Below are 12,485 nucleotides of genomic sequence, written 5' to 3' on the forward strand. Positions count from 1 at the left end.
TTGTTGTTTAGACAAGGTTTATATTGGCCGACAATGCTAAAAGACTGTATTGAATATGCAAGAGGATGCCAAGAGTGCCAGAAATTTTCAGGCATTCAACATGTTCCAGCCAGTGAATTGCATGCCATTGTCAAACCTTGGCCTTTTAGAGGATGGGCTTTGGATTTAATAGGAGAAATCAAACCTGCATCTTCTAAGCAACAAAGATTCATTTTAGTGGGAATAGATTATTTTACTAAATGGATAGAAGCAATTCCACTAGTTAATGCTGATCAAGAAGCAGTGATTAGTTTCATACAAAAACACATTATTTACAGATATGGGATCCCATAAACTATTACTACTGATCAAGGATCAGTGTTTGTTGGTCGAAAGATGCAAGCTTTTGCAGCAGAGATAGGATTTAAATTTCTAACATCCACTCCATATTACGCTCAGGCTAATGGTCAGGTCGAAGCTGCTAACAAAGTTATTATAAATTTGATAAAAAAGCATGTGGGAAAAAAACCAAGAAATTGGCATCAAACGCTCGACCAAATCCTTTGGGCTTGTCGAACGTCACCAAAGGAAGCAATAAATACTACCCCATTTCGTTTGACTTTTGGGCATGATGCTGTATTGCCTGCAGAAATTCATCTACAGTCAACAAGAATTCAACGACAAAACAGTCTTTCGTCTGACGAATACTGGAATATGATGTTAGATGAATTAGTAGAATTAGACGAAGAACGACTAATAGCGTTGGATAGGTTAATAAGACAAAAGGAAAAAGTGGCGAAGGCTTACAACAAGAAAGTCAAAGAGAAAACATTCATGGTAGGTAATTATGTATGGAAAGTTATTTTACCCATGGATCAAAGGAATAAATTATTGGGTAAATGGTCCCCAAGTTGGGAAGGACCGTTTAAAATTTTGCAAGTGTTTTCAAACAATGCATATGAAATTGAAGAACTAAATTCAGACAGTCGAATTTTGAGGATAAATGGTAAATATTTGAAAAAATATAAACCTATACTTCAAGAAATTCGCATAAGAGAATAAAACTAAGAGATTATATTAAAATGGCTAAAAATTTGGCCAATCATTACAAAAGGTTCTTATAGAGCACGTTGGCGGTCATTACAAAATTATAGCCAGTCAGTCGAAAATGAAATTACAAAGCAGGGAAGTTGTTCCTAAAATAGGCTAACTTGGCTGACTCAAAATCAATCTTAGAGTCAAGTCGAGACAGGTTTTGTCTAAGCTGTCGAATGTTACTTTCCAACTTGAGGGCATTTTCACCATGACCAAGTCCTTTCAAGACTTCTTGGTTAATAATTTCAGGTGAATGGACCTCTTCAGTTTGAGCCAAACTGATTTTCTCTTGTTCAAGATTTTGAATCTTCTTGTTGAGGTCATCAATTTGAGCCTTGTAATCAGCAATCTTGTTGTCGATCTCTCCCTTCTTATCAGAAAACTTTAAAGTTTTCTCCTGAAATTCTTCAACTTTTTTGGTCGAAGCTGCACTGGCATCCCATTCCCTCTCCATTTCACGCTTTTTGTTCTTTGCCTGACGAGTAATGTTCTTCTTCGTCATAAGGTCCCTCCAGAGCTGGTCGAAGTACGCCTCAAAATCAAAGAAGAATTGAACAACAACTGCTGGAAGAGAAGCTTTGATTAGTAAGTCTAGGATCTTACGAATTTCTCCACCAAGATGTTCAGAACTCTCAAGAACAGCGAGAAACACAGGTTCGTTCAGATGGGCTTTTAGCTGGCATATAGCTTCGACAAGAGGAGCATCAATCTCAGCATCAGGATTGGTCGATTGAGCAGGAATTTCAAAAGAGCTTGGTCGCAACTTCTGAAGTCGAAAGAGAGCTTCCAAAGGATTAGTCTTCTTCAAGTCCAGAATTTCCTCCTGACTAAGAGAACTGTTGGAGTTAGTATCGTCAGCAATAGAATGTTGTCTTGATTGAGAAGCTGCATTGTGTTCTGGTCGAGGGACATCTTCAACATTTTTTGTGACAGGTGTTTGTTCGACGATGGGTTTATCCTGAGGATCTGTTCGACTTCGACCTGGAGTGTTAGCTGAATTAGTGTTACTTCCAAAAGCGTCAGTCCTCTGAGGGCTAAAAGGGTTGGAGTCAGGAGTAGCTTCAGCAATCTTTTCAGCAACCTCGACAACTTTCTCCTGAGTGTGGTCGACGGTTGGTGCATTCTGTTTAAGAAAAGTGTTAGAAAACAGAGATATTGAGAGATATATTGGAAGAGAATGTTAAGTTACCTCAGGAAGAGTTTGAGACAAAGAAATTGTTGGAGCTGTTTGAGGCTTGACAACCACTTTGGGAATGTTCTTTACAACTTTTCGTCTTTTTGGTGGAGTCGGAAGCGGGGGTCGTGAAAAGATCTCACTTTCCTAATTTGGTGGAGATGTAGTTTCGTCTGATTCAGTAGGAACTACCAACTGAAAAGGAAGAATAACAATTAATGAAGGTTAAGGTAGATTTGATAAGATTAAAGATCAAGTTAAGTACCTTTCTAACAGTTTTGTTTTTCTTGGTGGTGCTGTTCGACGTACTGGGGCGCTTTCGACCTGGCTTAGGAGCAGGAGCTTCGATTTGATTGGTAAGATCAGGCCCTGAAAGATCTAAAATTGATATTAGAATATTGCTGTTGACAATGAAAGGAAACGAGATCAGATATAAAATACTTACTTATGGTAAGTTGATCTTCCAACTTGTCGAACGCAGTATTCAATTTCTTGATAAAAGAATCTCCATCAAATAGTTGGTAGTATTCAGACCACCACTCACTGAATTCTTTAGTTGTAAAGTAAGAGTTTTGGAAAGTGAAAGTTGGGTGTTCCAAAGATTGTTTATTATGAAACTTTAAACAGTCAAGATGTTGACGAGCCGTGAACGGTCGACCAGAATAACAAATGTCATTGTCATGGGAATACAGGCTTTTAGGCAGCATCTGGCTCAAACCAAATTGTCGAGAGACCAAATTTGGTTGATAACTTACAAACCCATAGCACTTGCCTGTCGACTCAATACAATGAGAGAGAAGTGTTGGGGTCAGAAAAGCAGCCCAAATAGCATTCAGTTGAGCTCGAAGAGTTGGAGTGTTCCTAGGGAAAACAGCTTTGAACCAAGTCGGCCCAAAGCATCGATTGGAAAAAGGGGCCATAGAAGCTATGAATGTTTTACATTCAGAAAACAGTCTCACATATTTGAGAAGGTTGGGCCTGTTAGACTCATCTTGAGGAGTTTGAAAGGCAAGTTTGATGACTCGAAGGTGGCATTCAACCAGTGTTGCAAGAGCCAATAAGGTCCTGACAGAGAGAGTTGTTTTGGAGTTTCGTGCAAACGTTTGATCCTTAAAGATGCTATGCCTAAAGTATGGTAAAGATAAGCAAGGAGAAGCTTACCTAAAGAGACCTTTCGACCTTCATGAATCTGAATAGCCAAAGGTATGTAAGCTTTAGCAATCTGAACTGATCCTGGACAAAACAGATAGTATGAGAGCCAGTAGGTGAGGAAGGCAACATGCTCTTCGTCAGAGACTTCTTCTGTCGACTTGTCATAATGATCTTGCATATACTTGGTGATGGTAGCGTTGGTGAAGTTGAAATTCATTTCTGTGGGAAGAGTTGGGTCGAAGATCTCACCCAATGGCGAAAGCCCTGTGATGGCAGCCACGTCGAAGAGAGTGGGAGTCATCATTCCACAAGGAAAGTGGAAGGTGTTAGTCGAACCTTCCCAGAAAAATATCGAAGCAAGTAACATTGGAGGACAAACTCTATGACCGGTTCTGGATAGTTGTATGACGTCGAAGATGCCCAATTCCTCCCATCTTTGTTGCTTTTTCGCTTGAACTTTGTTAAGCCAAGCCAAATACTCTTTGTTGCCAGGAGCTGGAGTCGAACGAAACACCCTAAGCGAAGGGTCCATAAACTTCAAGTCGAGGGGACGGGGTTTGTCGAAAGCTACAGGCATGGTGGTTTGGAAGCAAGGAAAGAAACCAGTGGTTTGTTCTGGGTGATAACGATGGTCTGGTAATGGCCCTGAGAAAGCCATTAGTTTATCAGTAATCTGAAAAGGGATTAACATCTGGTTTTGCCAAATAATGGCTTTGGCTTCAGTGAGGTTGGGTTGAGGAATAAAATCCAATCCTTGTTTTTCTTCTTCACGAGACATAATAAACCCTAAAGGGTTCGCACCTGTAGCGTAAACGGTAGTGTTGGTGGTTGCAGCAGCCATTGTTATGTATGGAAGAAAGAAAATGGTTATCGGAAGCTGAAAAGGTTAGAGAAGAAGGGTTTTTGCTTTCTGAAACGTTTGAGAAGAGTTGGAAACGAGAAGAAAGAAAGGAAAAAGGAGAAGGAAGTTGCACATATATAAGCTGGTAGTGACGTCAGCAGAAATCGTGCAAAAAGAGGTTGTAGAAATCAAAGGTCATGTCAAAGAAACGCTTTGGAAACTGGTTTTTAGAAAGTGGGGAGCAGTTATAGCCCACTACCTAAGATTTAGGTAATAATTAGTACCTAGGGATGTGCAAAGTAATCATGGCGTCAGAAGGGAACAAAAGTCGAAACCCAAGAAAGAACTGAAACGCCATTTTTCTCTTTCCTAAAGTCAGTCGAAAGAAGTCGCTTGGGAGGCAATTTGTTACCCTAGGATTTCGACTTACTAAATAATGGTAGATAATCTCTAAAACAAGTGAGATTATTAAAGAATCTAGAAGAGAAAAGTCTAACTAAAAGGTCTTGTTTAGTCAGAGCTGACGTTCGACTACCTATAAATTATCATTGCCAAGGTTCGACTAGAATTAGTCAATATGCATGTTCGACTAGAACAAACAGAAAAAACTTAGACGTTTTGTTTAAGTATAACCCTGAAGTCGGAAGGCATCAGAAGTTAAGAGGCAGTTTCAAGCAGTTTTCTGGCAGTTTTCACAGGACACGTGGAGGTCCCACAGTTGAAGATCTTGCATGTCGAAGACACGTGTTGACTGATAATCAGTCGACCGTTAGTAGTAGTTATTTTATTTTTACTATTTAAGCAAGTTCCATAGGAACAGTTTAGGGTCCGCATTGTCTACAAAACACAAGTAAACTCAAATCTCTGTGCAATAATGAGTGACGAGTGCAACTTTGGAATGTACGTATGCGTACCAGTTTGATTTATGCAATCATTTTACGTTAAATCTCATTTTCAGTGCACATTTACTGCTCTTTTATTGCTTTTATTTACTTTAAAGCCTTTAATTTCAGTGTTTACTTTTACTTTAAAGTTATTGCTGCATTTAATACAAACCAGATACACGTGATAAACAAATTAAAGCAATTAGTCCTGGAATATTCTAGTTGATTCCGCAAAAGTAACCTTTAAAAAGGAAACTAGCGCTTGTTTACCATTTTTCTGGGTAAACAGCTGTACACCATATTGTCTTTTGTGTGTGTTTTTGGATGGTAGTAAAGTACTAGTAGGCTTTATGAGTAAGTATAGAGCAGTTAGACGCATAATGATTTTTAAGTTTGACTGCATCTTGTGGATAGTAGTAGTATCTTGTGTGGATAAAAAAGGGAACGTAAACAGTGAAAACGACTTGGTCTCTCAAATCGTATCCCTGAAAAACCATGTGTCATACCCTAATTTTTACCCCTAACTTACCACCTATCATTCATCAGCATCTCTCCCATCAATCATTCATTGTCATTCGCTTACATGTGACTTTTGCTATTGACTTTATCCAAGAGGGTGTTTTAAGATACTTCATTGATCATGAAGGATAATTCATTGTTGCTTGTTTGTGTTACAAGTTATGGTCAAGGTTTTCACAAATAAGAATAGGAAGTGTATGTGGAGGCATTTATTTTGCACTAGAGGTAGATCATTTGAGGAAGTCATTGGATCAATAGTCGAAAACCTAAGTTCTTCTTCGAAAATTAGGGTTTTCTATTCATTGATACGGTGATCCGATTATCAATTCAAGAATCATTTTTGGTCATGATTATTGGTCTAGGGTGAAGTTATGCTTCTTTGCATTTGAGAATTCAAGATTAAGTGTCAATTTCGCAAAAGAACAGCAAATATCTGATTCAAGAATTCAAGAGACAAAGTTCGTACGCTTTTGACAATATTATAAGTTAACTTACAAGATAATTTCTTTAAGTTACGAAGAATATTTGTCATTTAAATGAAAAGTCCTAAAGTCCATGAATCAAAACTCATGAAGCCAAGTTCATTCAAAATTCCAACCAAGGACATATTTCATTCAATTGCAATTAACATTACATCTTACAAAAAAAAAAAATAGAAGTTTCATTCTAATCTCATTTGAATATTTCAAGAACTACAAGATATATTCCAAAATTCCTTAAAATAATTATTGAAAGGTTACAAGTAAATGGCACAAGTTATTACATGAATTCAGCCCCATAAACCTAAGCTCTAAGGGTCCGTTTGGAATAAGAGAAATTGAAGCGAAAGAAATAGGGGAGAGAGAAGTAGGGGAGAGATGAGGCATTTCTTCTGTTTGGAACAACACATAATGAGTGAAGAGAGAATAAGATCCCGTGGGTCCCACCCCTTTTCAAGTTCTCTCCAAAATGGGAAGAAAGGAGTATAGATATGAGAATTTCCCATTATATCCTTTTAATTAATGCAGGAAAATTAAAATAATTTATGGTGTGCACCGAAACTGGACATTGATTTTTTTTTCCAATTATATAGGCTAGCTGTATATTTATCTAATTGCAATTTTTTTATTATAATAATTTAATAATAACAACTAATGCAATGTAGTATTTTATAAATATTAAAATACAAAAGTTTAAATGAGTTAAATTGCAAATTTAAATATTAAATTTATTTATATTAAAATTATTATTTAATAATATCAAATATATATATATATATATATATATATATATATATATATATATATATATATATATATATATATATATATATTCAAATAGTTTATTTTCTTTAATCATTTAAAATTATATTAACAAAATTAAAATGAAAATCACATTTAAATAACATAATTATATGAAGGATATTTTTGCCATTTTACAAATTAAACACATCTCTTTCTCTTCTATTTCTCACTTCTTTCTCTTCTACCAATCAATATATCAAATCTACTCTATTTCTCTCATACTTCTCTCTTTTCACACTCTTTCTCACCTATTTCTCTCTTCACAACTTCTTCTCTCAACCAAACAGACCATAAAGGCCCAATTGCTGCCCCAAACTTGCAGTGGTCTGTCCCATAAAATGCCAAAACCTTCTGTCCAAAATTAGCCAAAACCTGCCCTTTTGCTGCAGCCCTGCATCATACAAAAGCCTGCACAAGACAACAAAAATTTGCTTCAAACTTGCACTGAAATGTCAAAACCAAACCTGCATCTAAAAGAAAGAAAACAGCATACCACTTTCAAAAAAAAACCTCTTCAAATCTCTCCCAAACCCTAATCTCAGGGGATATAAAAAGAGACAGCATACAGGAGGAGGAGGAGGCAGCTACACTTGACTGCAGAAACCCTACAAATTTCTCCCTCAAACCTCTGCCCAGAGACACAAAAATACACCAAAAATACATACAAATATTTATTTGCTTCTAATACTACAAATATAGAGAATCTGGACGCAGAGTAGTAGCAGAAAGTTCCACGATACTTACCTTGGTGAAGCTTCATCTGAAAGCCGTCGGTTGGTAACCTTTGAACCTTTATTTGCCGTTGCGCATCTTTGTTGACTTGGTTGTTATGTCTGCTTGCTTGTTCTTTTACTGATATTCTGATAATGTTCATACTTAGATGTTGTTGTTCGTACTTGGATGTTGGTTTATTAGCATTGTTTTGGTTAGGATTTTGTACCTAGGGTTTTCGTTTTGGGTAAGGAGACCCATAATTTGTGTAATTCAATGTTTGTCTTTGTTGGTTGGATGATAGAGAGAATCGGAGAGAGACGAAACTTTGAATCGAGAGAGAATCGAGGGTGAAGAGATTGAGCGAGTCGAGATCGAGAGAGGTTTGAGAGCTCGACGACGACGTTTTGTTGTTGTTTGTTTTTTTCTGGAAAAGTTGGAACGATGACGAGAGAGAAAGAGGAGCGTTTTGTGCAATTTAGGGGTGTGCAAAAAATCCGGTTATTCATAACCAAATTAGTATCCAAATTGATCCATTTTTTAAAATCCAATCCAAATATTAAAATATAAAATTGGGTATCCATTTTGTTATCCAAATATAAACCGGTAACCACAATAATAATGTGGTTTAGTTATTGGATACCCAAATTTTGTTATGTATTAAATTTATATGTTTGTCTCTTTTTATGGTTAACCACATACTTATGATGAGAAAAGTTAAATTTCTCTAATAACACATTAATGAATTCTGAATTAAAATTTTAATTTTAAATAATTATTTATTAAATTAAAATGAAACATGCTTGCAGTATTTTTAAAAAAAAGACTTGTTATTTCTAATATATTATATGATGATGAGACTTAATGATGCTAAATTGAAAATGAAATTTTTTACAAAAGACAAATTCTAATCTCCTCACCTATATAATACTAAGTTAAAAATGAAAACCTGTAATACATTACGCAAACTATTTCATAATTTTTATAACTTCTTTTATGATATTCCTACTAACCGATAACTACTACTAACTGAAAATGAAAGACTTGTTATTTCATAATTTTTTTTTTATGGTATTCAGGTCTCTTAGTTATTAGGTAATTGATAACTACTACTACATAAAAAAAAATATCTTCAAATAATTTAGATTACCCACTACCACTTAAACTAGCTTAAGTTATGTTAACTTAATTAAAATAAAATTGATTTTAAGAATTGAATTGATTTTAAAAAGTTGGTATTCCTTTAAAATAAATAAACTAATTTAAGTGAAAAATTGGTTTAAAAAGTTAATTCAAAGTAAATAAAATTAATTTTAAATATTGAATTGGTTTTGAGAGAAACCGGTTTAAAACTAATTTTTTTTAAAATTGGTTTTTTTGTGAGAAACCGATTTAAAACCGAACCGATCCACATGTAAACCAGTTTTAAAAAATAAACCGGTTTTATGAAAACGGTTTTAAGATCCAAACCAAACCATATATATGGTTCAATTTGGTTTGGTTTTTGATCCATGCACACCCCTAGTGCAATTTAGGGTTTCTCTTTGGCAAACCCGATTTTGGTCAAGGGTTTCAGGTCAGACCCGACCCAATAGCTCTTACTCTTAGGCCAGCTTCTAGCTTTTGGGCTCAAACCATTAAAGCCCATGCGTTTTTTTATTACATCACCACCACCGATTTTCAAATGCACCCCTATGTTTTGTTTTCTTTCTTATTTAATCCTTCTTATTTTTGTTATTTTTAATTTTAGTTTTTTATTATAATGTTTGCTTTAATTTCTAATATTAACTAAAAATAACAATGTCACACTCCAGTCAATTATTTGTGAAAATTTCAAATCACCGAGCTTTTCTTTTCTGATATTTGTTTGCCATAATGTTAATGACTTGTGTTTTTAGGTGAAGCTTGTTAAAATTATTTTTGTGTTTTATACATAGAAAGACAGTTTTTCATGAATCATTGGTACTTTTGAAAACTATTCACAATAAATGACTTGAAAATTCGAGTGACGAAAGACCCTGGTTCAAAGTTCAATAGTTTATATATAGCTCAATAAGTTTTTTTTCTTTTCCAATAACTGTTTTCCGAGTGTAGGGTAGTATATAACTTGAGTTTCATATGAAAATTTCCCTAAACTTTCTCAATGATGAAATCAAAATTCCAATCAGAAATGATGACAATTGAGAGCCTATGAGCTACAAAATGTAAGATATGCTTGTGGATGACCCTAAGCATATGGCTGCAGGTTTAATGGCAGAAAGTATACAAAAGCTTTTGAACAAGAAGAAAGCTAGCAGATTGTGCTGCTCTTATTGAACAAAGCTGCTACTTATTATTTAATAGAATCAGAACCTTTGTGTCTTTCTTTGACATTGAGAATCATGAAAGAGCTAGAATAAGACTTGCTAAGGTAAGATTCAAGTTAATAGTTAATGCTCTTAATAAAGTTTTCTCCAAACTCTCAAATTTTGATATTTTCTTCCAAAGTTTATGAAGCGTGGATGGTGTAATATTTGGATACAATAACTACAGACCACTATTCATTTGGGACACTTCTATCCGAAGAGCTTTATGCCAGAGTTGAAGGTATTAAATATAATCATCATGTTTATGAAATACGTGAACCTTCTTTTAACATTTGTTTGTCTTTTATACAAATAAGGGTTTCAATATGTTTCCTTCTTTTTAAATTTCAGCAATTCCCAGGGTTGTTATGATACCGATATATGGCCTTAATCTACATTTCTATTATGATAAATGGCTTCAGAGTCAGAGCAGAGAACCCTTTTCCTACTGGTAATTTAATATTCTTTGCTAAATATACCATTGATATATATATATATATATATTAGCCATTGAATTCTCCTCTTTAGTTTTTCATTTATTATGAGGTTTCACATGGATACTTGAATAAATATGCTCAAATAGTGCATAAATAAAATTCCAATAAATGGATGGGTATTTTTTCCATGGATATAAAATACCCTGAAAACAAGAAAAAATCTCATTAAACCAGCAATCACTGAACTTATTTTCAAAGATGAAATTTGGCACAAAGGCACTAAAACATGCCACTAGAGAATTTGACATGAGTATAGCCATCCAAGCCTCTAAGGAGAAGTAAAGAAAACCATCAATGTCTTTCCTTAATCCTACTAGCCAATAGTGAACAAAAGACCAACCATTTGTCCTACTAGCCAATAGTGAACAAAAGACCAAACATTTGTAGGAAAGGAAAGAAAAAAACACAAGTGTATTTGCTAATACATATGAAGAAACTCTAAGCTCCACTTTAAGTCTCTCTTATAAAAGTTTTCTCTTCCAATAGGTAAACCTTTTGTTGTTATTTGACAATAATAAATAGTCTTATGACAAAAAATATAAAATTATTGTAATTTTATATTTTAATGTTTTTAAATCATTTTATAAAAATCCTACAATCAGGTAATAAAATTTTAATTTAAACATATAACACTTATTTTGGTAGGTCTCAATAACACATCGAGTAATTTTATATTTGCGTAAAATATTATATGATAACCAATATAGTATTATTTTAACTACCATAAAAGCCTTATAAAGTTTATTTTTTGTTAAATTAAACGTTATTGAACTATATTACATTACCTAAATATTATAATACAAATATTAATTGATCCTCCCTATCCCAAATATAGATTAAATTCTTGATTACAATTCACAACAAATCTCATGTATCCTGTAATACTAAATTAAATATCTATATTAAATAATAATATAAAATCAAACTTAGTGTAGGAAAATGTTGAGGTAAACCCTTACCTATGCATCATAAGATGAGAAACCCTTACCGACCATCTCATGAACAAGAACAAGAGCCTGATGAAAGTTCTTGTCTTTTAAAAAAACCCATTCACATTAAGGACTCAATCCATTTAAATCCTTCTCCTCAATCACTTCCATCGTCTCATTCATCCTCCCTTGACTACAAAAACCTTTAATAACCGCATTATAAGAAATAAAATTGGGCTCAACTCGTTTCTTAGCCATTATCTTCGACAAAACAAACGCATCCTCAACATTATTCTCTTTACAATAAGCAGTTCACATAGTACTATGAGTCACCACATTAGGCAAACAGCCTTTGTCTCCATCTCATTCATGAAACGAAGATCAAAATCTAATTTCCCCGCAGAAACAATTCCGTGGTTCGTTACATTAGAGGGGAGGGGAGGGATTTTAATGGAGGGAAGGAGAGAGGAGGGAAGGGGAGGGAATTTTATTAATATATATATATATATATATATATATATATATATATATATATATATATATATATATATATATATGTTTGGTTCAAACAAGGGGAAGGGAGGGGAGGGGAGGGAATTTGGTTAAAAACATGTTTGGTTCACGAGGGGAGGGGAAGAGTTTTATTAATAGTTTACGTTTTTATCCTTATGATTTTATATAACTGATATGATATTCAAAGTTGAAAATTTCATAAATAATATTTTGAAAATAATATTCGTAATATTTAATGATTTAAAATTTATAACTTACCACATAATATTAAAAAAATTGAATACACTTGATACGTATTATAACTTTCGGAGCAAAATTATCTATATGTTATAACAACTTTTGAATACATAAAATAATTTATTTATTGATATATATAATATATAAAATAAACAAAATAATTGAATGGTTTTAAATGTTATAATAGGTATCAAGTGTATTCAATTTTTTTAATATTATGTGGTAAGTTATAAATTTTTAATCATTAAATATAAATAATAGAATATATAACGAAATTAGAAAAAAAATTAATATAAATAAACATAAAAATAAAAATTATAATAAAA

The 12,485-nt window shown here is 33.7% G+C and overlaps 1 long non-coding RNA gene across 1 annotated transcript; it reads left to right on the forward strand.

The window, feature by feature from the left end:
* The first annotated feature begins 7,285 nt into the window (after window positions 1–7,285).
* LOC131627831 (uncharacterized) lies at window positions 7,286–11,894 on the forward strand. Its single transcript, XR_009291572.1, has 4 exons — window positions 7,286–7,700; window positions 9,884–10,048; window positions 10,126–10,224; window positions 10,335–11,894. It is a non-coding gene; the product is annotated as an uncharacterized LOC131627831 (long non-coding RNA).
* Window positions 11,895–12,485: the final 591 nt, after the last annotated feature.

The sequence above is a fragment of the Vicia villosa genome, unplaced genomic scaffold (genome assembly GCF_029867415.1).
Source record: "Vicia villosa cultivar HV-30 ecotype Madison, WI unplaced genomic scaffold, Vvil1.0 ctg.000402F_1_1, whole genome shotgun sequence".
In the NCBI taxonomy this organism is placed as follows: Eukaryota; Viridiplantae; Streptophyta; class Magnoliopsida; order Fabales; family Fabaceae; genus Vicia; species Vicia villosa.